General features: G+C 40.0%; 1 protein-coding gene across 1 annotated transcript in view; it reads left to right on the forward strand.

Annotated features, from left to right (window-relative positions):
* Positions 1 to 25,436, forward strand: part of tgm1 (transglutaminase 1, K polypeptide) — a 115,385-nt gene extending 89,949 nt beyond the window's left edge. The window contains exon 14 of the transcript XR_015523006.1: positions 24,834 to 25,436. The gene's annotated coding sequence lies outside the window, so the exon portion shown is untranslated. The remainder of the gene's footprint in view (positions 1 to 24,833) is intronic.
* Positions 25,437 to 26,735: the final 1,299 nt, after the last annotated feature.

Below are 26,735 nucleotides of genomic sequence, written 5' to 3' on the forward strand. Positions count from 1 at the left end.
AGCTGAGTTTGAAATTGTATTGAAATTGTGTCTCACAGACCCTAACACTAAACTCTATGGCCTACATTTTTAACACACACATCTGGTTTGCCGGTGTCTGGTTGTGGCAGTGCTGTGTCTCAGTGGGGCGCGGGCCGCGTGCTGCTCCTCTGTGCAGTGATGAATGAGTGGAGATTTGGAAAGCGCTTTGGAAAAGAGAGCCGGACTCCTTTCACATCCACTCCAAACACGGAGAGAGCAGCGGGAGCCCGCAGAGAGGTTACAGTCCAAAGAGCGGCGCTCCAAACAACCTACGAGAGACGTCAAAAACAACATTTCTCCCGGCCTCTCTCGTACGTCTGCGTCTGCCTTGTGTTTTCATCACAGTTGTGGAGTTGTCATCAGTTTAAATGGAGTTTCCAGTGGAGAACGCTGGCTTTTAAAACCCTCTCGGAGTGCTTTAAGCATCAGTTTACCTCAGACTGATTGAGCTCATTTATATGTTGATATGAAAGGAAAACAATATTTATTTTAGAGTGCAGCAGTTCAGAGTACCGTGTCCTGGAAACTTCCTTCTGAGTCAGTGAGGGAACTCATTGACTGGATGGTGAAAAGTGGCCTTTCCGTTACAGATCTGAGCCAGAGTCTGAAGGTCAAGGGATTCTCCGTGTATTCCACTGGTTATGTGCTGGGATTGTGCGATCATTATTTGCATTAATTGTAAATTCACTCAAATAAAAATAAAGAATAAATTCTGTAGTCATGTGCTCATCCTTGTGTTGTTATATAAAGATTAAGGCCTAATCCCAATTCTATTTTTGTTCCCCTTCCCCTTCCTCTTGGCCCTTGAAACAAAGTGTTAAGGGGAAGGGCTTCAAAATTTACCCCTGAGAAATGGGACAGCACTACAGCACCAGCACACGTCATCATGTGTCATTGCAATCTCTTGCTTCATGTGAGATCCACTTGCTTTATTTTTTGCTATTTATCTTAAGGAAATCACTGAATACATTAACATTATAGCAGACACTATAAAAAGCTCATTCCCAGCCACTAGACATTACTTACAGGGTATTCGAGTGTCATCGAGTGTCAGAATGTTGTGGGACTGCTATACAGGAGTTATTACTATGGATTATAGATAGCCAAACTTAGCCATTTTTATTTTAGCTTTTTATTTTTTATATATTGTTTTAAAAGCATGATGGTAAAATATGAACGTGGCTATGAATGTATTATCCGGGGGTTTTCAAAGTTTTAGGCGCGCCTCCCCTGGGGGGCGCCAGAGCATGTCAGGGGAGGCACGGGAAAAAATATAATATAATAAAAATATAATTATTAAGTTTAATTATTATATGTATTTTTTATCATTTTTAAATGTTTTAATTAAACAAAGCTAAAAAAAATAATACGTCAAAAATAAGAAAACCTTTTTTACCCAGAAGGCCATAGCTGTGAATTCGCTTCTGTTTTTTTCTTTTATGTGTGGTTTATCAAGATATTTTGGCTAATGACAGCATGAGACCCGCTGAACTTCGGCGACACTTTGAAACCAAGCATGATGAGGTAGCAGGAAAACCTCTAGAATTTTTTGTGTGTGCGTGTGTGTGTGTGTGTGCATGTGCGCGCGTGTGTGCGTGCGTGTTGGGCGCCAATGGATAAGTTGTGTCAAAAGGGAGGCCCACTGTCTTAGACTTTGAAAAACCCTGTATTAAACCAACACAATCTCACGGCAATTCGTAACTTTTTGATTTAGTGGTTAATTCGTGTAAATTCATACGATTTAATTCAGTGGTTCTCAAACTTTGTTCATCAAGTACCACCTCTGAAAAGAATTGTCTCTCCAAGTACCACCAAAATGAGCAGTATTGAAAAACAGTAGCATAGTAGGCCCAGTAAAGCAGCTACAACTCTGCACATTTAAAATAAACGTGGCAGATTACCTCAGAAATATAGGCTATATGTCATATATGACATATTACATACATCATTTTTTATAAATTTTGAAATGTGTGTAGCATGTTCATGACATATTTCATTCCTCCGTGTACTACTAGAAGGAAGCCCGCGTATCACTAGTGGTACACGTGCCACAGTTTGAGAACCACTGATCTAGTTCAAACAATTTAGTACGATTTGCTCATAACAAAATGACGGTCGGGGTTAGGGGTGGGGTTGGGTGCCCCGCCTCTTTTTTTAAGTCTTACATTTTGGTACGACTGAACTCACACAAATCCGTACAAATTAGCCACTAAACTGACAAAGCGTGCGTTTCCTCGTGAGATCAGCCTGATTAAACATGTGCTTGTTCGTTGTAAAAAAATTTTAATAGTGAGAAAAAAATACTATTTTGTGGATCTCCTTACTTCCGAGTGCAGCTACACTGATTTTTTATCTCGTTTCTAGTCAAAATGTCAGATTATTTAGTTTGTTATAAGGAAAAACTCACTTAATATTGGCATTTTATTTCTGAAAACAAGACAATGAATTTTGCTTGCCTAATTAGACGACTAGGGAACAGTAGATTGCTGTTGGAAGTGGTGTTAGTGAGGCCAGCAGGGGGCGCTCAACCTGTGGTCTATGTGAGTCTTAATGCCCCAGTAAAAGTGAAGGGGACACTACACTGTCAGTGGGTGCCGTCTTTTGGATGAGATGTTAAACCGAGGTCCTGACTCTCTGTGATCATTAATAATCCCATGGCACTTCTCGTGAAAGAGTAGGGGTGTAACCCCGGTGTCCTGGCCAAAGTCTCTCTATCGGCCCATACGATCATGGCCTCCCAATCATCCCCTTCCACCGAATTGGCTCTATCACTGTCTCTCCACTCCACCAATAGCTGGTGTGTGGTGAAGCACTGGCACCGTTGTCCTGTGGCTGCCGTCGCATCATCCAAGTGGACACCGCACACTGGTGGTGGTGTGGAGAGACACCTCCCCATGATTGTGAAGCGCTTCGGTATGGCAATACACAATAAATGCGCTATATAAACACACATCACATTACATTTTACATTACATTGCCTCTTCCCCTTATCCCTACGCCTTCAAGCTGATAATTGGTTAAGAAAAAGGGCTAAGTGGTAGAATTGGGATTGGACTTTAAAGGGATAGTTCACCCAAAAAATGAATATTTACTCTCTATGTACTTTCCCTCAAAATAAAGAGACTCATAAAGGTCTGATGTTCAGTAAACGGTTTATAAATATTCCGTTTTGGAGTGAAGTGTCCCTTTGAATGTCTTTAAAAGCAATTGGAAAGCCGCTGTTCTAAACATAGATATGGCAAATAAAAATATGTATTTCAGAAACAGACATGCTAAAAAAAAAACTAACGGAGAGAGGAAGAAAGATGTTGAAAGATATGCAGAAAGACGTAAAGATGAAGGGGGGACTAAAACCTTTGAACGAGATCACATCGAGGTATAGAGCTTATTAAAAACATTTGTTGTGCTAAGCAGAATTTCCAGTTGCATCCTTCGCCCGTCCAACATATTCAATGCAACATAGCAGAAGCAGGAGAATGAGAGGAGAACTCTGGAAACACGATGCTAATACCTCATATCATCTCCCAAATGCTATTTATGAATTATGTTCCATTCAATCCTTCCTTCAATGCCAGACGAGGGTATTGATTCCTGGAAAACTGACCTCGGATGTATTCATCATGTGAATGGCTCTCGCTCTGAGCAGCTCTCCATGGCCATGTATTAAAACATATTGAATTGTTCATAAAATCAGAAACAGAAAACCGCAACTGTTTGGATTCCTCGAGTGTCTGAATGACTGCAGGGTGTCCTTAAAATGTATTTAAATGTAAGGCCGTAAAGCTTTATTTAGTATTGAATTTTGTGTCATTTTTGATTATACAATGTATAATTGCATGATGAAATTTGCCTTTAGTCTGCAAATGTTGCTGTGCTGTGTAGTATATGAAAGTTCATAAAGTTGGAACTGATGTATTGCATAGGTTGGTGTTGCAAATTACAGTAAAAAACCCGGTAATAAACTGCAACTACATCTTTTTTGTTACATTATAGCCTATATATGTATAAATAAAAGTCACACTGTTAAACTGCACAGTTGATTTTTCAACATCAAAAGTTAAAAGTCCCAAAAAGCAAGTCATGACTGTAAATAACTTGAAAAACAACAACAACATTTGAATCATGAAAAAAATAACCTGTTAGCAAATAGGTGTTTTAAAGGTGACACCCAGTGGTTGGACTAGGTATTGCACTACTGGTTCAAAACACAGGCAAGCACCAGATTGACAACACCGATTTAAAAGGCTGATTTAAGGCAAATTTAAACCAGTTTATAACTAAAAACAACAGCATGCTATAGAAGAGATATTTCCCATATTAAAAGGAGCTTTTGTCCTAACCAACAGCTGTAATTTATATTTTAGAAACGGCATCGATTTCTCACAGCTGAACAACCGAAAACTGACAATGATCAGCTCAGGTACAGCTCATGTGCTTTATTCAGTGTTAAATGCTAATAATGTGAGTTTGAATGCCATTTTACATTACATTTATTGCCATACTACTGAAAACAGCAGCAGATAGTTCAGCTCAGATTGAAAAAAATAAAATAAACCATCTGAAACTGAGCTTCTGAACTGAGACTCAAAACCAACACATATCAGTGATTCAGCATCTACATTTAATCATGTTAAAAAGTTTTTATATATATTTATTAGATTATAAATCTTACCATTTCACTAGAGTGCAGTGAGTGCACTATTCTGTGCTTTTTTTTGTCTATTTATGCTTTAGAATTGCATTGTGTGACGTTGGTGTTTCCCCAACAACATTTGATGTTCAAAAGTTAGAACGGGTGACTTCTATTGACATTTTTTATAGTTATAAGTGGGTTGATGTTGTCAACTATGGGACAAAATTCATATTTTTTCTGTTATTTTACAGGCTAAATTCTCTCAAAATCATTTCTGATTCAATACTCTGCTTTAAACTACTAAAATGTCAATAAAAGTCACTTTGTTACATCGCACAGTTGATTTCCCTGCTCAAAAATACAGCTTAAACCAGCCTCGGATGGTTGGCTGGTTTTAGCTGGTCATCCAGCCTGGTTCTAGAGAGGTTTTGGCCAATTCCAGGCTGGTTTCCAGCCATTTCCAGCCTGGTTTTAGCTGGTCGGGCTGGGAGATGACCAGCTAAAACCAGCTGTACAAGCCTAGCCAGGCTGGGAGCCCAGCCAAAACCAGCTATGTCCAGCTTAAACCTGGATGGTCAAGCTGGTTTTAGATGGTAAAACCAGGCTGGTCGAACAGCTAAAACCAGCCTAGGCTGGTTTAAGTTGGATTTTTCAGGAGGGTTTTCAACATTTATAGTCAACAGAACAGAGATCAACATCCCATAATTCAATTCATATCCATAAATAAACCAAAAAAACTGTGAATCACGAAATGCAGAAGCTATTAATTAGCAGACATTTTTACAGTGTATTTTTTTAAAGCTCTGGAGAATCAGCTGCACTCTGTTTGACATCTTTGATGATTTGGCCCAATATTCTTGGGTTTGGGCATGGAAACGAGCTGCGACCTCATGAATGAGATCAAGGTCAAATGAGCAGTAATTACAGTCCAACAATCATAACTCACGCTTCGTCTTAGATCTCATCACATCATCAATCAAACATAGAAGATTACTAAACTGAAAAAGACAGAAACCTGGATCACTCTTAGACATTGTTTAGGATACCAGCGGAAGAATGAAATCCCCTCCATCTCAATATATGACCAGATTTCCATAGTGAGCGACCTCCAGGGGTTTTCTTTAATGTTTCCCCTTCCACACTCTCTTGTGCAAAAAGACCACCGGATATTGCAGATTTGGCACATGGGGTTTTATTTATGAATTCTCTTCCTGGGATGTTAGCGTTGTTAGCCGCTAGCATCTAGCTGAGTGATCAAAACAGTAGTTGGATTGATGCTTTTTTTTTTCTTTCTTCCCTCATGAAGTTTGCCTCTCAGCGTGACGGTGGCTCCAGGAGACTTCCTTTGCTTTTTACACACTGCTGACACCAGTTACTGGTGCTTAAGCTGAACTCTGACACGCTAATGTCACCATACGCTATAGTTTAGCTGTATAGAGGTAATTACATGGACAAAAAAAAAAAAAAAACTGATTTAAAAATTCTCTAACGTTCTCATCTCTCATTAATAGCACTTTAAAGGGAACCTATTAAGCTAAAATCGCTTTTATAAGGGGTTTACACAGTTGTGTGGCAGAAGTGTGTGAATATAACCAGCTTCTAAAAGTCAAAATGGATTGTTTTTATTTTTAATTATCAGACTTGATAAAAAAATCCACCTGCAGAAACGCTTAGATTGACATTTTCCCTTTGTACGTGTCATCAGAAGGGGAAAGCCACGCCCACTAGTGATCATCTCTCCCTCATTAGCATAGGATGTTAGTCTTATTGTTGAATCTGCCACTATGCTGACACACAGGCATCTGTAGCTCCACCCTCTTTTAAAAAGGTCATTTTCATTTGAATTTAAAGCGACAGTCAGCAAAATGGCACAATTACGATCAAAGCCTTAAAGGGGCAGTTTCAGAGAGTTAGAAAACAGTATTTGTTGGGTATTTTGAGCTTTGTAGTAAACACTATAGTGTTTTTGAACCATGCTATGGTAACGTGTTTGAATTAAACTGTTTTGGTGATATTTTATAAACATAGTAATATAAGTACAGTAATAGTAATATAAACTAATGACCAAATACTGTAGTTTTGTACAACTATGAGGTATATTATATTACAATACATTACAGTTAACTGTAGTAAACGTAAATAATGTAGTATAATGTTGTTTTTACTATATAATTTATTAACAAATAACTATAAATACTATAATAATAATAATAATAATAATAATTACACTACAGTATAATACACTTTATTTAGTTCACACAGTGAACTATTCACCATATAGAAAGTAGTAAGACAGTAAACAAGTGAACGATCAGCGACAACATCATTGTCTTCTTATAGTGTAGGGGTGGGGTTCTACAGATAATAGAGTCAATTTGATTGGACAGAAGATATATATATATATATATATATATATATATATATATATATATATATATATATATATATATGTATACATACATATATATATATATATATATATATATATATATATATATATATATATATATATATATATATACATATATATATATATATATATATATATATATATATATATATATATATATACATATATGTGTGTGTGTGTGTGTGTGTGTGTGTGTGTGTGTATGTGTGTATATATATATATATATGTATGTATATATATATATGTGTATGCATGTATGTATATATATATTTATATATACACACACACACACACACACATATATATATATATATATATATATATATATATATATATATATATATATATATATATATCTTCTGTCCAATCAAATTGACTCTATTATCTGTAGAACCCCTCCCTTACACTATAAGAAGACAATGATGTTGTCGCTGATCGGTGCAGTGGGCTGTTACTTCACAGCAAAAAGGTCGCTGGTTCAAGCCTCAGCTGGGTCAGTTGGCATTTCTGTATAGAGTTTGCATGTTTTTCCCGTGTTGGCGTCAGTTTCCTCCGGGTGCTCTGGTTTCCCCCACAAGTCCACAGACATGTGCTATAGGGGAATTGGGTAAGCTCACCACAAATGAAATACTCTAGTGTTTGTTCTTCAAGCAGGTCTAGGTCCACTTGTTTTTCTGCTTTTGGTAAGCACTCAAGTGTAATTTGCTGCATTTACACCTGTCCAAATTAACTGCACACAAAGACAACTAGCACAATTCAACCCAAATCATTGAGCTTGAAGTAAAAGCACCTTTAATCTTTTGAATTTTTCTGGTTTTTATATTTTATGCATGTGGATTAAGGACTTGGGAATTGGAACAGGACGTGACCTAATCCAAAGCTGAATTGGAGTTTGAGCAATAGCACTTTTAGCTCCATCTCTGACAAATGAACAGAAATGTAAGAGAGGTAGACTTCCCATTGCTAGTCGACTGTATGTTTTTTACATAGCAATCCAATCTGTACATGTACACCGTGCTGTCTCCTCTGCACCTGCTGCGTAACACCATGAGATCCAGTATAATCTCTTGGCCTTCACCTTTACTCTTCTCCATTAGCAGCCAGTTTTCTTCCCCCTTTGACTCTTTCTTTTAGAGAACGTGGCCGGAAGGATGGGGAATTGGCAGCTTTTTATCATCTTCCCTCATAAGTGGTGTTCAAGTTCAGCTGGTCATGCTGTGCTGTCTCAGATCTGCTGCTGGTACCTCTGAGTGAAACCATATTGAATGGAGGATTTTTAGCTTGCCTGAAGAAGTCAGTTCAGGGCAGTGGCGAGGCTTTGGTAATATTAGAAAGATAATCATTTTAAGAGTTTCTTTAGCTTGGCAACAGTGCTAAATTTATATCTTGAAGATTTGTAGCTGCTTACTTTAAGAAGTAACCAAGCAAAAGTCCAAGTAGTAGTATCAGCTTTAAACTAAATAAAAGTTGGGGCTAATGTTATGACTAGAACCTTCCCTGCAAAAAAAAAAAAAATCAGTTAAATGAAAATGATGTCATTAATTTCTGACCCTAAAGTCATTTCAATTCCCTGAAGATGAAAAAGGGTTAATATAAATGTTCACCTATGTCTCTTTCTTCAGGTCAGGGTTAATGCTTAAGAATATAACGAATGCTGCTGGCTCTAGTAGCAATACATTGTACCCTGATATGATGTGGGAGACGATTCATCTACCCATCCTTCTGTCTCGCTACAATCAAGTCAAGTAAAGGAGGTCGAGCCTTCTAATTTATGGCTTCTAAACTCTGGAATAGCCTTCCTGATAATGTCCGAGGCTCAGACACACTCTCGCAGTTTAAAACTAGATTAAAGACCTATCTGTTTAGTAAAGCATACACTCAATGCATCACATAGCATTATGATTCATGAATGTGTTTCACGCATCTCGTTGATATACACTATGAACAGCAGCTATGCTAATTATTCTCTTTATTCTTTATTTCCACCTGGGGATACTCATCCTGAGGCCCCCAGAGATTATGCAACACCCTTGATGCGATCCAAGACCTGTCAAGAGATGATCCCAAGGTTTCCACAATCCCGTACCAGGCCCCATTCTGAGAAGCTGCTTTGGCGGTCATGGAGGAGTAGAGAGCATGCGTCTGATTCCTGTGAGACTCCAGGGACAGACGAGTCTTCGCTGACGTTCAGTGTTTTCCAGCACAAGACATTTGCCAATAGTAGAAATGGTGAGTCTGGTTTCTCTCAAGTTTTTCACTTTCGCCAATTGGTGAATTTTTTTTCCTCGCGGCTGCCGCTACTGCCTTGCATAGTTCGGGACTTGTAGAGCTGCGCATTGACGGATTGCTCTTCAGTGTTTAGACTCTCAGCTGTGAATATTACACCACACTGAACTGAACCAAACTGAACTGAACTTAAACTCTGAAAACTGGACTGACACTGTTTCAACACACTATGATCTTCTAAGTGAAGCTGCTTTGACACAATCTACTCTTGGTTCCTTTTCTGGATGTTAAATGTCTCTGGACCATTGTAAATATCACCTAAAATATATTTATTTGTGCCCAAAATACAAATTCTTTAATCTACAGTGCTCCTCAAGACTTGACCAATGATGTTGGATGAAGGACTTCTTTTATCCAAATGTAGGTTTGGTGCAAAACCTCTTTTTTTTTTTTCTTCAAGCACAACTGGACTATCACAAAGCTGAACCAGAGCTTTGCGGGGTTAGAGTTAGGGTTAAGGTTAAGGTTAGGGATAGTGTCAGAGTCAGGACAGGCCTCAGTAGGGGGGTGTGAATCTGGGTTGGTATCAGGGTTATGACTGTGGAGTAGGCTGAAGTTACGTGACTCTGTCAGTTCCAGCTCTTGTCCGTGACTTCTAATGAGGTTTGAATGAAGCCAGATGTTTTATTGGAATGGTTAGGATTAGTAAGATTAACACTTCAGAGGTCAAACAGGGGGGGGATCAGCATGAAGGTCAGGGCGGCAGGAGACAGGTGCAAGAACCCTTTTGAAATACCGTTCCTGAGTCGTATTTTAAACAGACTTGCAAAGATCACACGCATAGAGCTAAATGCCTGAAGACCAGAGAGCTGCTAGGAGATTGTGATTTGTTTATGAAAGCTTCTAAAGGTAAGCATACACAGTGAGCATGCATGATGTTTGAAACTTTGCCAATAGATTTTCAGACCACCTAAGTTACTTGCGATTAAACTCATGGCAACATACCTAGCAACTCATCGGACAAACCTTTTCATAGAGTTTAATAATCACTAGCACCTCCAGCAAAGAAAGGCATCTGATAGTTACATAGGCATGGGTATCTATATCGCTATATATGAAAGACTGCTCTAAGAAATCAAGTTTAGGGTTTAAACTATTAACTAACATTTAACTAACATCTGGAGTAGTTTGAGGACTGGATTAATGATGTTGGCCTTGGATGGTGCATTGTTGAGGAGAGTTTAGCTATTATATTTCTCCAGGCAAATCATAAAACGGGTAAGGAAAGGCTATTTAGGGACTAAAGGGTGTGGGGAGAATTCTTTTGACCGACACCGGTAAACCACCACCTATAATAACACAAGCACCATTCACAAATGTAGTGTTATGTCCTTCTATTCTGGTTGTCAGGCCCCATGTTTACCTAGGTTAACCAACGCTTCTCTTAGCGTGGTACATGTATAAGAGTTAAATAGTTTTGTATGCAGAGCATTGGTTCTGGTTTCACTGCATGCGCCCATTTCAAGGGTTACTGCTGTTTTCTTTCGGAATGTATGTGGTTTTTGAGACTCTTAGAAATGGAGTATTTCAACTAAGCCAGCCATGTTCATTTTTTCCTTTTTCTGCTTTAGTCATCCACTCAAGACTTTTTTCTTTACTTACCAAGAAACAGGTTGCATTCCATCATGTAACAAAAGACGCAGATTCACTTTGACTTGAGAGGATTTTCCCACAGGAAAGGTTTTCATTGTGAAGGGCTGGAATGGATGTGATGGGTTACCTTTAATGGTGCCCTCTTTATCAAGAGAGGAGGAGGGAGGTAAATAAAAGGGTTTTAAAATCTGACACAGTCAGGAGAGCAGAGCAAAGTGGCAGCGAGAGACAAAAACATGGCTAAGACATTCCCAGTCCATCTGCCTCGCAACCCAAAGTGGATCAACTGAATCTCTGAAGGTTTAGGGTTAGGCAGGATGACATCGCTTATGAACTCTATATGGTAAATACATATATGTGAACTTACCAAATCCATACAGCACACACAAGCACACTCCCACATACATACATTAAATTGAATAAACCTGTTTAATCCAGCTGTGTTTTGCTAAAAACTTTCAATGACCAAATCTTCCTAGAGGCTTCATAGCCTTTATGATAACAGCTCACGCTCTCTTGACAGTTGTGCAATTGCAGTACTCTTCATTGTTGTATTTTTACAGTATTCCCAGAATGTTGACTAGGAGTAAATGCTTGCTTTAAACATTCAAAGAAGGATTACTATAGATAACCAGACACATTAGTTGTATGTACATTCAAAGACGCAAATTAAACATATGCACATCCCTAGAATATTTAATTTAGTTAGCTCCGTATATTGCACCAATCAGACGAATACTGACACACTATAAATTATCAGAGCTTCCTACTCCAGTCATCTTCGTCTTGAAGAATCCCCTCTTCCACCTCTACTCCTCCCCGTCTCTAATAGGGCAGCACGGCAGCCCAGTGGTTAGCACTGTTGCCTCACTGTAAGAACGCCACTGGTTTGACCCTCTCTGAGCCGATCGGTGTTCCTGTGTGGAGTTTGCATGTTCTCCCCGTGTTTGCGTGGGTTTTCCTTGGGTTTTCCAGTTTCCTCCCAACGTCCAAATACATACACACTGTAAGCAAATTGACTACTTCAAAATAGCATCCTAAGGCAACTCTTAGGGTGCTCCCTGCTAAAAAATCTAGCTTAAACCCGCCTAGGCTGGTTGGCTGGTTTTAGCTGGTTGACCAGCCTGGTTTTAGAGGGGTTTTGGCCATTTCCAGCCTGGTTTCCAGCCATTTCCAGCCTGTACTTAGCTGGTCAGGCTGGGAGATGACCAGCCAAATGCAGCTTGATCAGCCTGGTTTAAGCTGGATATAGCTGGTTTTGGCTGGACTACCAGCTTGGCTAGGCTGGTCAAGCTGGTTTTAGCTGGTCATCCCCCAGCCTGACCAGCTAAGACCAGACTGGAAATGGCTGGAAACCAGCCTGGAAGTGGCCAAAACCCCTCTAAAACCAGCCTGGTCGACCAGCTAAAACCAGCCAACCAGCCTGGGCTGGTTTAAGCTGGATTTTTCAGCAGAGCTTTCACACTACCACTTTTGGTCTGCACCCGAGTTCGTTTGACATTATAGTACGGTGCATTTAGATAGTGTGAACATGTCTTCTGAACTCGGGTGTGCGCCCGTAAACTGTACCCGAGTCCGCCTGAAAGAGGTGGTCTGGAGCCTGGTTCACTTCTGATGTGAATGCAATCGTACTAAATAACGGAAGTGAACCACCAACTGTACAACAAGCTATTGTTTTCATGACGTTCGTTTGTGTGTGTGAGTGTCACGTATCGTACCTTGGTGACAAGCGGGACTGAGCCAGGGCAAACACAGTGATGATATCTGCTAGTCTCTATTAAAAAACAGCTACTGCAGACACTGTGTGATGTTCTGAATGTTTATAATATTTTTGGGGGAGGATAGACACGAATCGCTTTCTGTATGTCCAAAACCAAAAGCTTCAGTAAAAGCAGAATGACCACGATGTGTGGACGTCTTTCCATTTCTGCCCTTTGCTTTCGTGACCGTTACCTAGCAGCAGCCGTAAACAAAACAGCAGCTTGATGACACAAGTGTACCGGGGTTCAGAAGTAAAAAAAAAAAAACAGTGTGAACACAAACCAACTGAGAAGGTGGTAAGGGGGGACAATCGAATTTGGGTACGGTCCAGGCAATTGAACCAAGTTTGAAAGCACCCTTAGTCAAATTTATCTCAGCATTTCACAAGTAGGGGAGTTCTCGAGACCTACCTGAGCTCAAACTCTCCTCTCTCCCTTCAAACGGGAGGGATCCCCAGGCTCAAGGAAATTCTGAGCTCAGGGCTCTCTCCTGGGACAGCATGCTAAATATGCTTTTTTACCAATCACCAGCTAAGTGTGAACTCTTGAAATTCATGTTTATTGTTATGGCGCTTTTACAATGTAGATTGTGTCAAAGCAGCTTAACATAGAAGTTCTAGTAAATTGAAATGGTGTCAGTCCAGATTTCAAAGTTGAAGTTCAGTTCAGTTTGGTTTAATTTTCACTGCTGAAACTCCAAACACTGAAGAGCAAATCCATCGATGCACAGCTCTACAAGTCCCAAACCAAGCAAGCCAGTGGCGACAGTTGTGAGGAGCAACCTAGAGGAAACCTGGCTCAGTTGAGCACAACCATTTCTTCTCTGGCCAAACTTCCTGTGCAGAGCTCCAATCTAGGAGCCATAGGCTGGAGAACACTGGACGTCCATCATGGAGAACTGCAGGTGTGAGTACAGGGGCGGACTGGGACTAAAATTCAGCCCTGGCATTGTAGCCACATCAGCCCACATTACCACACTTACACAGCCCACCCACGGACACAGACATTTACTATTTGTTTTGGTGTACAGATGGTGAAATAATATGACATTCTTGCCGGATTTTGATTACGTCCAGGTAACCTCGGATTCGGTCGGCCCATCTTGAAATCAGGCGGCAGTCACCAATTGGGCCAAATGCTTAACATTTATTATTATTATTATTATTATTTTTATCATCATTATAATATCACATCTAGCAAGAGATAAAAGCTGCCTGCACGTAAGAACAATACATGTAAAAAAAAAAACTGACTGGCCCACATTTAAAAATTGGCCCGGCCCCTCTGGCATTTGCCAGAATTGCCAGATGGCCAGTCTGCCCCTGTGTAAGTAGGTCACCGGCGGGTGATCAGGCAGAATATTGGATAAAACATTTGCGGATGAAACATTGTTAACTTCCTTATGAGCCGGTGCCAGGTATCAAAATTGAGTTTCTTGCGGTAGGAGAAGCCACTGTGGACTTCTTGTTATTGGATAAAAAGTCTATCTTACTCAGTTGTGCGCATCAGTATTATATTATATGCATTTTCAAAATGTATTAACATCTTGGCATTTCCATTAAACATTTTTTATAGTCTGAAATGTACATTAAAAATAGTTAGATGGAAACATAGCCATTGTTTGGTTCCACAGGGTATGGATCATATTAATTGTGCCTCCAGTAATCTACATCAGAAGGGTGTCTTATAGTGGATTTATGCTCCAGCTCTTGATGTTTGTCATGTGTGACCATTTTGGGCAACACATTTATGGGAATATGAAGCCCTTCCGTGGCTCTCTGTTCTGTCGCATGCATGATTCATTGAATTTGTTTTTGTGGGTGAAGGCTTGCTCTCAAAAAAATATCAATTAGAGGAAATTGCGCTGGTGGCATTCTTGAAACGTGCTCGTGTGGTTTGGCCAGTGAGTTTGCGCTAAAGTTGCGTGCAGGAAGGAGGGAAGCGTGGCATGCAAAACACAAGCCATGTCACAAACCAGTCTCTTTCTGAATGGAATTAACACATGTCCTCAGGGACCAAAAGAAGATTGATACAGCTCCTGTTGAACTTCGGGAAATCCCATGTTTGGCATGGGCTGGATTTGGGGGTTTGTGGGTGACTAGGGTGGAGAGTTAAACCACTTCCCCTGCTTGTTAAACAAGGCCAATAAAAGACATTACACTCTGGGTTCGGCAGAAATCTTTAAGAAGTCATTGCGTTCTTCTGTTAGAGATTGATTTCAGCTTTCGGTTGATCTTCAGTATCATTCCAGAAGGAAAATTTATGAAGAGTTGAGGGGTTGATGACAGAGCTTCCAGCCATTGAAAGCACATTCAGATATAGAGAAGGTATACTATATTGGCTTCAAATACAAACACTGCAGAGGTTGTTTGAAATACTATATGATATGTTGCTTTACTATGACATGCAGAAGTACTATTAGTGCTTTAAGTGACAAAGCTGTATCGACAGCTTCTAGGTCACAGTTTGGTCTGCTGGGCAAAATTGGACTAGGGTTGGATTAGTCTTTAAATCTTGGGATTTGGTTTGAGTTAGAATTTACTCACACTTCAAGCAAGGCATGATGAAACATTTCCATCTCTTAATTAAGACCAGAGCCATTTCGAGAGCTGCTAGGCTAATTCAAGTGACAGTTCGACCCAAACTGAAGCTTGCTTTTTTCCTCAATACAAACTTCAAAGCTTCCAGTCCAAACACAGCCGAAAGGCCTCTGAACCATCGGAAAGCTCCTCATCTATCCACAGTCACATGATTCTCCATTACCGCGTTGGGGTCAGGAGTGCAATGAGTGAAAATCTTCCATCCATTATTGCAGACCTATTCACCCAGGTTCTTAGCTCTGACTCCAATAAAACACACCTTAGCCAACTAATCAAGCCTTCGTGATTACAAACAGGTTGCAACTCAATTTTGCAGTATGGTGGAATGAAGTTCCCATGCATTATAGTACTGCAGACTCTTTTATCTGCCATTGTGGATAAACATTTAGCATGGTTGACTCTCATAACAAGAAGGTTGCTGGTTCGAGTTCCCGCTGCACCAGGAGGCATTTACCCCACAGTCCAAACATGCAGTATAGGTGAACTGGATAAACTAAATTGGCCATAATGTGTGGGTGAGAGCGTGCATCTGCCAGTAAAACATATGCCAGATTAATTGGTGGTTCATTCCGCTGTGGAAACCCCTGACAAAGCTGGAAATAAACCAAAGGAAAGAATACTAATTTCCAAGTGAACTTAGAATGACATAATTACTTTTTAACAAGAGGTTACAGGTGCTGGTGAGGAATAAAGATGCATATTAGAGGTTTGAACTAATTGTGTTTGTATTGTTTTTGAACACAAATAAGGCCTATGTGTGTTCTGTGTGTGATCTTTATCATCCCGTAAAGGTATTTTTCCTTTTTTTCCCCTGTATTTTCAATCTTTCTATGAAGAGTGACACTAAACATTAAAGAGCCGATCCTCCCTATACGCAACCTATACCGCCAAACCACCATGAGACGCCCCTTGCTTTTAAATGTGAATCTGTTCTTTGCTTTCATTTTATTTAGGCATGAAAACAAGGGGGCGAGGCAGTGGCGCAGTAGGTAGTGCTGTCGCTTCACAGCAAGAAGGTCGCTGGGTTGCTGGTTCGAACCTCGGCTCAGTTGGCGTTTCTGTGTGGAGTTTGCATGTTCTCCCTGCCTTCGCGTGGGTTTCCTCTGGGTGCTCCGGTTTCCCCCACAGTCCAAAGACATGCAGTACAGGTGAATTGGGGAGGCTAAGTTGTCCGTAGTGTATGAGTGTGTGTGTGGATGTTTCCCAGAGATGGGTTGCGGCTGGAAGGGCATCCGCTGCGTAAAAACTTGCTGGATAAGTTGGCGGTTCATTCCGCTGTGGCAACCCCGGATTAATAAAGGGACTAAGCCGACAAGAAAATGAATGAATGAAAACAAGGGATTTCCTTTTCTTTCCATTACAGGCACCATTGCCCCTCATATGCAATCCTCATATTGTTATATAGCAGTGCGTGACTGTCAGCTGACGTGCTCCATAGTGATAAACAGACTCTGTATCCCAAATGGATTCTGTACACTCGATTTGAAGCGGAGCGAAAGAGTTTTGGGTGCATGTTTGAACAGACATTTAGACATAATTAATAATATTAATATTTAAAGATGTCAATTTTGGTGGGTTTTCTTTGCAACACAACTGATTTTGTCTTAAATGAGCATTTAAAACATTAGGAAAGCAATCGGATGCTTTCCTTATAATGTTAGATGTGTGCATTTTTAAAATGACACCTCTGTTATTTACATTGATGTAATCAAACGAAAAATCTAAATGAAAGAGTCATTTGTTGCTCTTTAATAAATTATGCAGTGAAGAAAAGATCTTTGATATTTGATACCTTGATTCTATTTCTTTATTTAACCATTAATTTTAATGGTTAAAAATGTTTTGATTTATTTGCAGCTTTTTCTAATGTATACTGTTTATTCTATCCTTCGTAAAAAAAAATAATAATTATGATAATAAAACCTATTACTGACCGTTTAACTGTTTATTTAAAATGAAATAGCTCCAATTGAACATATATTAACTATTATATTAAAATAATTATATATATATATATATATATATATATATATATATATATATATATGTTCATTTGGAGCTATTTCATTTTAAATATTAGCAATTTCAGCTATTTCATTTATATTTATATATATATATATATATATATATATATATATATATATATATATATATATATTTTTTTTTTTTTTTTTTTTTTTTTTGGAGGGGCATATCCCTTATTTTCATATCCCAATGTTGACCGGTATGGTTATATCCTTTTAAAAGATGCATTTTTGTAGCTAAATGGTTTATATTGCTACCTTAAAGCTACACATTAGCATCTTAAGGATCCAAATTACTAGCTTAAATGTACATATTACAACCTAAAACGTACAAGGTACCTTTTAAAAAGGTACTGCCTCAATATCTTTTAAACATTTATATTTGATAAGAGTGTTCTGTCAAAACCTGAACTTTTTCCAACATATGTTATAGTTTTGATACTAGTCCCAACTGTGGGTTGTTGGTGCCAAAGGCTACTTGACCCATTTTAGACCAGCACCAAAACAATATGGAAATGTATGATGGTCTTTAATCCAATGGGAGAGTCAGATCTTAGAGATCTTAGATCAGCAGGTAAAGACTTTGATCAGAAAAGTTGTCAAAGGGGGCTCATGACCCAAGGTGAGTTGAGGGTAGAAGTGGGTTCAGGGACGAGGCTTATCCTTGTCATCTTCACAGGGCTTCTCATCTTGTTTCACACACTTCATCGCTCTGAAGGAATTCAGCATGTTCCATGAGTGGGAGTTATGTGAGGCCAATGCTTGGTTGGGGAAAATGGTGGGCACCCTTCCCAGAAATAACAAATCTGTGGACACACGAAGAACAAAAGGAGAACCTGACGAAAACAGAAAAGCATCTAGAGTCAGCAATATTCACGATCGTTCATTAAGCTTCATTGTGTTGCATCTCTTATTCAATCAGTGTGCTTCTCTAATATCACGCTAATATATCTGTTCCCTCATTCCCTGCCTGCCTCTTTTCCATCAGAAGTGTTTCATCCCTCCCTCCTCTCTGCTTCTCTCCTGCTTCCAGGATCTTGTCCACGTTTTTGTGGGTCACTTGGAGATGGAAAATTAGGCTTGTTTCCTGAGGCAGGGATTCATTCCACTTATCTCCAAATTAGCTTCCAGAGTTCTGGATGATAATCGTACTGATCATCACGGTGAAACAGGAGCCCCGCTAGCACACTATGAGTGGATGAGCGGTACATCTCTGCAGCACCATGGTCTTGCACACATCACTGATTAGCGGCCTGCTAACTTGATCCCTTTGCAGTGAGGAGAGAGAGAGGCCATAGGATCAGAGCTATTTCTCTGTAGGTCTAATCCCCATCTCGAGAAGGCGGTGATTGGACGTCCCACAGTTTTTCTGGATGTTTAAGTACTGCGGTAGTTTGCTGTAAGTTTGTGGAGTACCAGAACTTTGCATGTGTTGTCACTTATAGCGCTATCATTGCTAATAACAGGCAGGATTAGCTCTTCTTCTGCTTGATCTCATAATCCCCCCTCTCTCTCTATTGCTGTCTCAGCTCATCACAATCCCGAAAACTTCATCATCTCTCCCTCCGCTGTGGCAGATCTGAAGGGTATTAAAAGGGAATTGACCTCATGTTTGAGGTTTCTGGCCCTGTTCTTTGTCAGGGAGCTCAGGGCTCATTACCACAATGGTTCTGCAAGACTTACAGTCTCATAAGTTAATGTCTCCATAGATCCACTTTTTCAGTACTGCTTTAATCAGTCCATTTATAATAATGCCATCACATTCTACATTTACCAAAGGTACTTTTCTAAAAGGGTTTCAACATTGCATTTATGGTAGATATGTTATCTGTTCATGCATTCCATTGGGTTTGAACCCATGACCTTGGTATTGCTAGCACCATGATTTACTTGCTAAGCTACAGGAATGCCTTGAACTTCAGAGACATATTCTACAGGGGAAACTTGCTTGTTGACAAAAATATGCTGGTCTCAGTCTGGTTGAGCAGGTCTTCAGTGTACGTTTGTCAATTTGATTTTTTCCAATTTGGTTTTCAAGATGCTAGGGAATTCCTAAACGTTGAAAAAGTACTTTTAGCGGTCCCACTTTATATTAAGTGTCCCTTACTTATATCAAAAAATAAATACAATGTATTTACTGTGTTTATAATGTGTTTGAGAACACTTGTGGTGCTTTTGAGTTGGGATAGAGGTTGGGTTATGGACAGGTTTGGTGGTGTGGGTAGGTTTAAGGGTGGGTTAAGGTGTAAGGGATGGTCAACAGTGTATTTACAAATGTAATTACAAAAGTTAATTAAAGATGTAATTACATACATGTATTTAATCAAGCATAAGTACACAGTAAATACATGTATTTACATAATAAGTACATTGTAACAAACTAATTATTCTTGTTTAAGTACATATTAGTTAAGGTCACTTAATATAAAGTGGGACCCTTTTAGCATTGATATACATCTGGGAAATATGAATTTTCAGACAAACATATGCACAAAGACAAAGAACAAAAACAAAAAAACAAACAAAAAAATGTTTTTTTACGTGCACAATAATTTTTAAACTATTTTTGATAGTAACACAAAATAATGCATTCAACATGATTACAGTAAATATCATAATTATATTAATACCTGTATAAACCAGTGTTTGGTAAGTTACTAAAAGTAATTAATTGCTAAACATATCAAAATTGTATTTAAATTACTTTTTTAAAAATAATTTGTCAAAAAAAGTAACTTGGTTACTCAATAAGTAATTTGATTACTAAATATAATTAATACGTTACTACTTTACATTCTAAAAATCCAATCTCAACACAATATAACACAACACACAACACAATATAAATAATATATAACCAGCCAATAAATAACATATAGCCACCCAAGCCATAGACTTTTTTTCTCTGCTACACTCGGGTAGATGGTTCCACAGCATCCGATCACGCACTAGCCGACTGAAGGAAAGCTTCTTTCCTCAGACTATCAGGCTGATGAACACTTAACACACCCCACACAGACTCTTCCACACCCCGCACCACACTTTAACCAATCCATACTTGAAACAATACTACCTACAACTATGTGGACACCTATTCATTGTACATATCGGTGTTGATTTTACATTGTCCTGTTTTTTTTTTGTTTTTTTGTTTTTTTTTTAGGGGGGGGAAGGGTGGGGGCTATGCTGTTGTATTTTGCTCTGTCGTTGTATTTGCACTTTCTGTATTTTGTAAAACTTTAAAGATGTTTAAGACTGAAGACATCAAGTGATGAAGTGCTTCAGATGTAATTTTGTCCCATTTTTCCTGCAAGCAAGTGTTAAGGTGGGCAACAGTACGGTGTCTTCGCTGTTGCATTTTGTGCTTCAAAATGTGTCACACATTCCCTTTTGAAGACAGGTCAGGACTGCAGACAGGCCAGTCAAGTACCTGTATCCTCTTCCGCAGCCAGGACTTGTGTGTTGAATGTTGTATTCCTTTGTCTTATTGAAATATGCATGAGCGTCCCTTGAAAAAAGGCAGGATATTGTGCTCCAAAATCACCATGTACTTTTAGCATTAATGGTGAATAAAGTAATAAAATAATGGTGTAATAAAGTTAGCTTTGCTAAGGGCACTGACACAACCCCTTACCATGACAGCCCCTATCTTTTGGACTGATTCTTCTCATTTCCAGTGCACACAGCGTCTGCTTCTCCCCCAAAATACTGATTCATCTAACCACAGGACACATTTCTACTGTGTGATGATACATCCCAGATGCCTCCGAGCCCAGAGAAGTTGGATGGCGCTTCTGGACACTGTTGACATAGGGCTTCCTTTTGGTACAGTACAGTTTTAACTGCCATTTTAGATGTAACTTCGTATTGTGGTACTTTGCCAAAGTAGTCCTGATCCCTTAATTTAATTACAGTAACTATCAACTTTGTAACTAATTACACCCTAAACTGATCCTAACACCAAGATGGGTACTATTTAAATGAGCAGTATTCGAACTGGATTGGAAAACAAACCCGAAATAGCTGCCCATGACTCAATAATTTGAGAGCATGGTTGACTTCACAGATGAAGCTTCCGCTGTGTGATCTCCGGGCAGAGAGTTGGCACTGATGGATGGACCGCAGTGTTTGATGGATGGATGTTCGGCACTGAAGCAGCAATAGGAATCTTGGCATGAGACCTGCTTTCTGCGTGAGCTGGCCTGCTCTGCGTTAATCTGACCTTGTCTTCTTCCCTGATGCGCCTGTAGGATTAATGCTCGGTTTGCATTTATCCATCTAACCCTCTGCCTCCCTCTTCCTCCCCTACCGCTCTCCCTACCCCATCACAACACTCAACGCAACGCCGTGTCAAATTAGAGCAGAAAGCTGAGAAGGTGAAGAGAGGAGGTTGGGTTGCCACCTTATAGAGATGTTTTCAGAACTTTATTGATTAAAAAAAGGGATTTTTTTTTGTACCCTGATCCGATATAAGTCCTGATCAGATACTTGTACAGATACTAGTGGCACATCAGTAATGCAATAAATGTGTGTGTGCGTTTGCTTATGTTTACCACAAGCCCCATTTCCAGGGGTCTAAAGCAGGAAGAGGGCCTAAGGTTAAATTTGGGGAGTGCACATGAAAATGTAGCCTCCATAAAACCCACGCTGGGTCCCCAAATACTTCTGTGATGGATTTATAAACTGCAGAAGGAGACGGGAAAGGACTGTTTATTTTAGATGTTTAGATGTGACCCTTTTTAAAGCTGACCGCAACTTAAGACTCTACTACAGGAAGCCACATGGTACCATGTCAAGAAAGACAAACACAATAGTGGGAAAGATCTTAAGTGAGAGAAGAATGAGAAGAGAAGACAAGACAAAGTGAGAGAACGAGAGATTAGGTTTAGGTTAGGCCTCAAGTCAAGGTCAATTGTTCATGGGAGGAAGTTATTAAGCATGTCCCTGCTGAAAAATCCAGCTTAAACCAGCCTAGGCTGGTTGGCTGGTTTTAGCTGGTCGACCAGGCTGGTTTTAGAGGGGTTCTGGCCATTTTCAGGCTGGTTTTCAGCCATTTTCAGCCTGGTTTTAGCTGGAAAATGACCAGCTAAATCCAGCTAAAACCAGCTTGACCACCCTGGTTTAAGCTGGATATAGCTGGTTTTGGCTGGGCTCCTAGCCTGGCTAGGCTGGTCAAGCTGGTTTTAGCTGGTCATCTCCCAGCCTGATCAGCTAAGACCAGGCAGGGAATGGATGTAAACCAGCCTGGAAATGGCCAGAACCCCTCTAAAACCAGCCTGGTCGACCAGCTAAAACCAGCCAACCATCCTAGGCTGGTTTAAGCTGTTTTTTTCACTAGGGGTTCCATGTAGAAAATCATAAGCCTGAACCACAGTCTGAAACAAACACATGCTGGGAACGCTACGGCCTTCAACCAAACAGAGAAACATGAAAGAGACTCTGAAAAAACTCATCAAATGACATTGGTTCTGCTGTCATTTAATGAGGCTGATATTACATCTGAATTCCCCCAAACCCAGAACACTCTGAGGTCAAATATTGGTTCGGATCTCATTGGCATTGACAGAAATATGGACTTAGTTTGTGAGGTGGAATGTGAGGCGACAAGGGAGCCAGATGGTCTCATTAGGTCAGCACACTGAAGTAGTTTATTTAGTGTGTGGGATTCCTACGTTTCAGCACTTTTCACCTGCAGAGACTCTCCCGTTGGAGTCACTGTCCTCACAGGGCCATTAGTGGCCCTCACTACACTCACCGGCCTCTCTGTTAGGTGCATTTCACTAGTAATGGTTTGGACCACCTGTTGCCTTCAGAGCTGCCTTAAATTCGTACTGAAAGGTGCTGGACACATTCCTCTGCAATTTTGGTCCATATTGACACAATGTGCAGTCGTCAGCTACACATCCATGCAGATGGCACATACCAAATCCTGTATAAAACTTTATGTAGATCTTATCCTAAAAGTGTATTTCTGTCAAGACAAGTTTCAGAGAGATAAACTATGGTCATACTCATGGATGTGTTTGGTCTTGACGGCATAGATCTGCTACACTGCTGCTGCAAATAAAATATATATGAAACACCTATTGACCTTATTCTAAAATGCGGAAGTGCCACTGTTTTCGCGATTGTCTTAGAACTTCCGATTCAGTCGCCTATGGGAGAAATGACTAGGAATAATAAACGGCAGAAAATGGCCAAACTACTTGCTTAACAAACAAATGTTTGCATGACTACACAGACCAAGTAGCATAATATAATAAGAAAATATTAAATTGCAACATCAAGCAGCGTAACGAGCAGTTGTTAACGTCAAAAAATGAATGGAAGTGAATGTGACCGGAAGTCGCGAGACAAAAAGATTCAAATGGCAGCGCCCACTTGCCAGCTGAGAATAAGGTGAATAGCAGATCTAAACACAGGTGGATCTGGGGTGGTGGAGGGTCTTCGAAAAATGTGTCGCACATGCAACCATCAAACAACACTTAGCATTTAAAATGCTGAGGAGCATGCTGAAGTTGCACCAAATGTGGAGCAATGTGTCATCCATTACAAATATGAACTGTTTTTTTCTTTTTATAGCAAGACTGTAGTATCCTTGTTTTAGCAGCATTGACCTACATTTGTATAACCACAGTTGTACTAATATTTCCATGGTAATTAAAAACTGCTTAAGTTTAGGGAAGGAGGAGGAGGGTGGGTCGGCCGATTGGCCGATAGCCCAGTCAATCATTTAGCCAGTCGGACGGACAGTCGTTCGACAGCGGCCACTAGTGGCTTTACGTGAGAACAGCGCAGGTGCGAACGGCGCTCGCGAAAGTTGTTTGAGATGCGAAAGAGTGCGCACAGCGGCCCCTCGCGGATTCGTAAAAACAAAAACTGCACAAATACGTACCTACCAGGGCGTATTTCGCGGTCTCCAGAAATATCCACAGATCTACGTTTTCAGAATGAGCCTGGGTTGCAAATACACATCTCGGCCTTCAAATCCTACCATGACAAGAAATCTAACCTACAACCTTAGAATCACAACTTTTTATTAAATGTGTTAAACGTTTGTTGCTTCCTGTGCAGTTGTCAAAATAGCTAAGGCACAAAAAGAGCCAGTTTTAGCACTATTTTAAGTGTATTGTTAATTACAGATACAGTACAAATCCATCCCTTTTCCTCATGCATGGCTTGTGGGCTGGGTGTGACGTTACCCACAATACCTTGGTGTCTCTGCTGCAGGATTTGGGTTTCATCCACTTAGATTCACACACCACAGATCAGCGTTTAGGACAGCAGAGCGGGAGAAATGGAATGCAAACATTAGCTAAGCTTCTTTAAACTACACCAGAGAATAGGAAGCATTCATTACAGGATGACAGTACCTACACCCTGCTGTCTAAGCAGTGCTCGCTAGTGACTAATAGTTTCACTGTAAATCCTGTGTACTGTTACATTTGAGCTTAACCGTTACACAATAACATTGGTTTTATAACTAGGTTTTCTTGGGGAAAAAAGATTTACATTTAGTCATTTAGCGGATGCTTTTATCCAAAGCGACTTACAAATGAGGACAAGGAAGCAATTTACACAACTATAAGAGCAACAATGAATAAGTGCTGTAGGCAAGTTTCAGGTGTGTAAAGTGTAAGAAGCAAAACATTAGAAATGTAAGGTTTTTTTTTGGGTTTTTTTTAAGTACAGTTAGTGGTATAGCCTGAGAGGCAATTGCAGATTAGGAAGGAAAATGTAGATTAAATAGTTGAGTTTTTAGTCGTTTTTTGAAGACAGCGAGTGACTCTGCCGTACAGTTAGGGAGTTCATTACACCAACTGGGCAGATTGAATGCGAGAGTTCGGGAAAGTGATTTCTTCCCTCTTTGGGATGGAACCACGAGGCGATGTTCATTCACAGAACGCAAGTTTCTGGAGGCACATACATCTGCAGAAGTGAGAGCAGATAAGAAGGAGAAAATCTAGAAGTCGCTTTATAAGCAAACATCAGAGCTTTGAATTTGATGCGAGCAGCAACTGGCAGCCAGTGCAAACGGATGAGCAGCGGAGTGACATGTGCTCGTTTAGGTTCATTGAAGACCACTCGTGCTGCTGCGTTCTAAAGCAGCTGAAGAAGTTTGATAGAGTTAGCTGGAAGCCCGGCTAGAAGAGAGTTGCAATAGTCCAGTCTGGAGAGAACAAGAGCTTTAACAATGAGTTGAGCTGCAAAAAGATGTTCATGTTAGAATATTTTTAGAGTGCATATTAAAAAAACTATATATTTTAAGGAATACACTGAAATAGGTGGGCTGGGTCAATGTTGGGTTAAATATGGACAAACTCAACATTAAGTTTATTTTTTCAATTTAATTTAAATGACACAAAAGTTGGGTTTGTCCAGATGTGACCCAATATTGGCTTACAACAACCCTGCATTTTTTAGAACAAACTAAACTTAATTCAATATTTTACTTAATTAAAATATTTAGCATAGCTGCTGTTCATAGTGTTTACATACAATACAAATCTCTATTTCTACCTGGAGATACTCGTCCCGAGGTCTCTAGAGATTGTGTAGCGTTGTGCAGGTTTCCTCTGGGTGCTTTGGTTTCCCCCACAGTCCAAAGACATGCGGCACAGGTGAATTGGCTAGGCTAAATTGTCCGTAGTGTATGAGTGTGAGTATGAGTGAGTGTGTGTGGATGTTTTCCAGAGATGGGTTGTGGCTGGAAGGGCATCCACTGCATAAAATGTGCTAGATAAGTTGGCGGTTCATTCCGCTGTGGCGACCCCGTATTAAAAAAGAGACTAAGCCGAAAAGAAAATGAATGAATGAATCACACAACAAAAGAAACTCATGCAGATTTAGAACAACATAAATAATGAAAGAGTGAGTGAACTTTTCTCTTTTCAGGCATGCTTTTCCTCTTGCAGGATCAGATCTGACCACCTGCCGGCACGTTTTCAGAAGCGTGTCCTGTGAAATCAGCAGCATCGCAGCCCTGAAACTCATAAAGTTGATCTCCCACGAGCCTCTGCTGACGTCTCCACAGGTGACTTCTGAATGCGCCCATAAAATGTATCTTTCCTGTAAGCTGGAGGGCCGTGACCTCCACTCGACCCGCTGCTCCCACTGATTCATGGGAGTTCAGGAGTGAAAACCAGCGATTCCTCAGATTCCCCGATGAGCAGACAGAGACTACACCTCTGAGATCACAGTCATCAGGGACACCCGTAACTCACAGTGTGTGTGAAGCCAAAAACAAAGGAAGACAAAGGTAAGAGTCTCGCCATACACACATTTCACCACTAATTCTCTGCACTAATGTCCGTGACTTGTTTATTAACGGTTTTGAATGCAGTGAGAAAGTGTGTATGTGCTTTCTTTTGTGGTTTATGAGGACACAAAATTGACATGGGTTTGACC

The sequence above is a fragment of the Danio rerio genome, chromosome 23 (assembly GCF_052040795.2).
Source record: "Danio rerio strain M-AB ecotype USA chromosome 23, GRCz13ab, whole genome shotgun sequence".
NCBI classification, from domain to species: domain Eukaryota; kingdom Metazoa; phylum Chordata; class Actinopteri; order Cypriniformes; family Danionidae; genus Danio; species Danio rerio.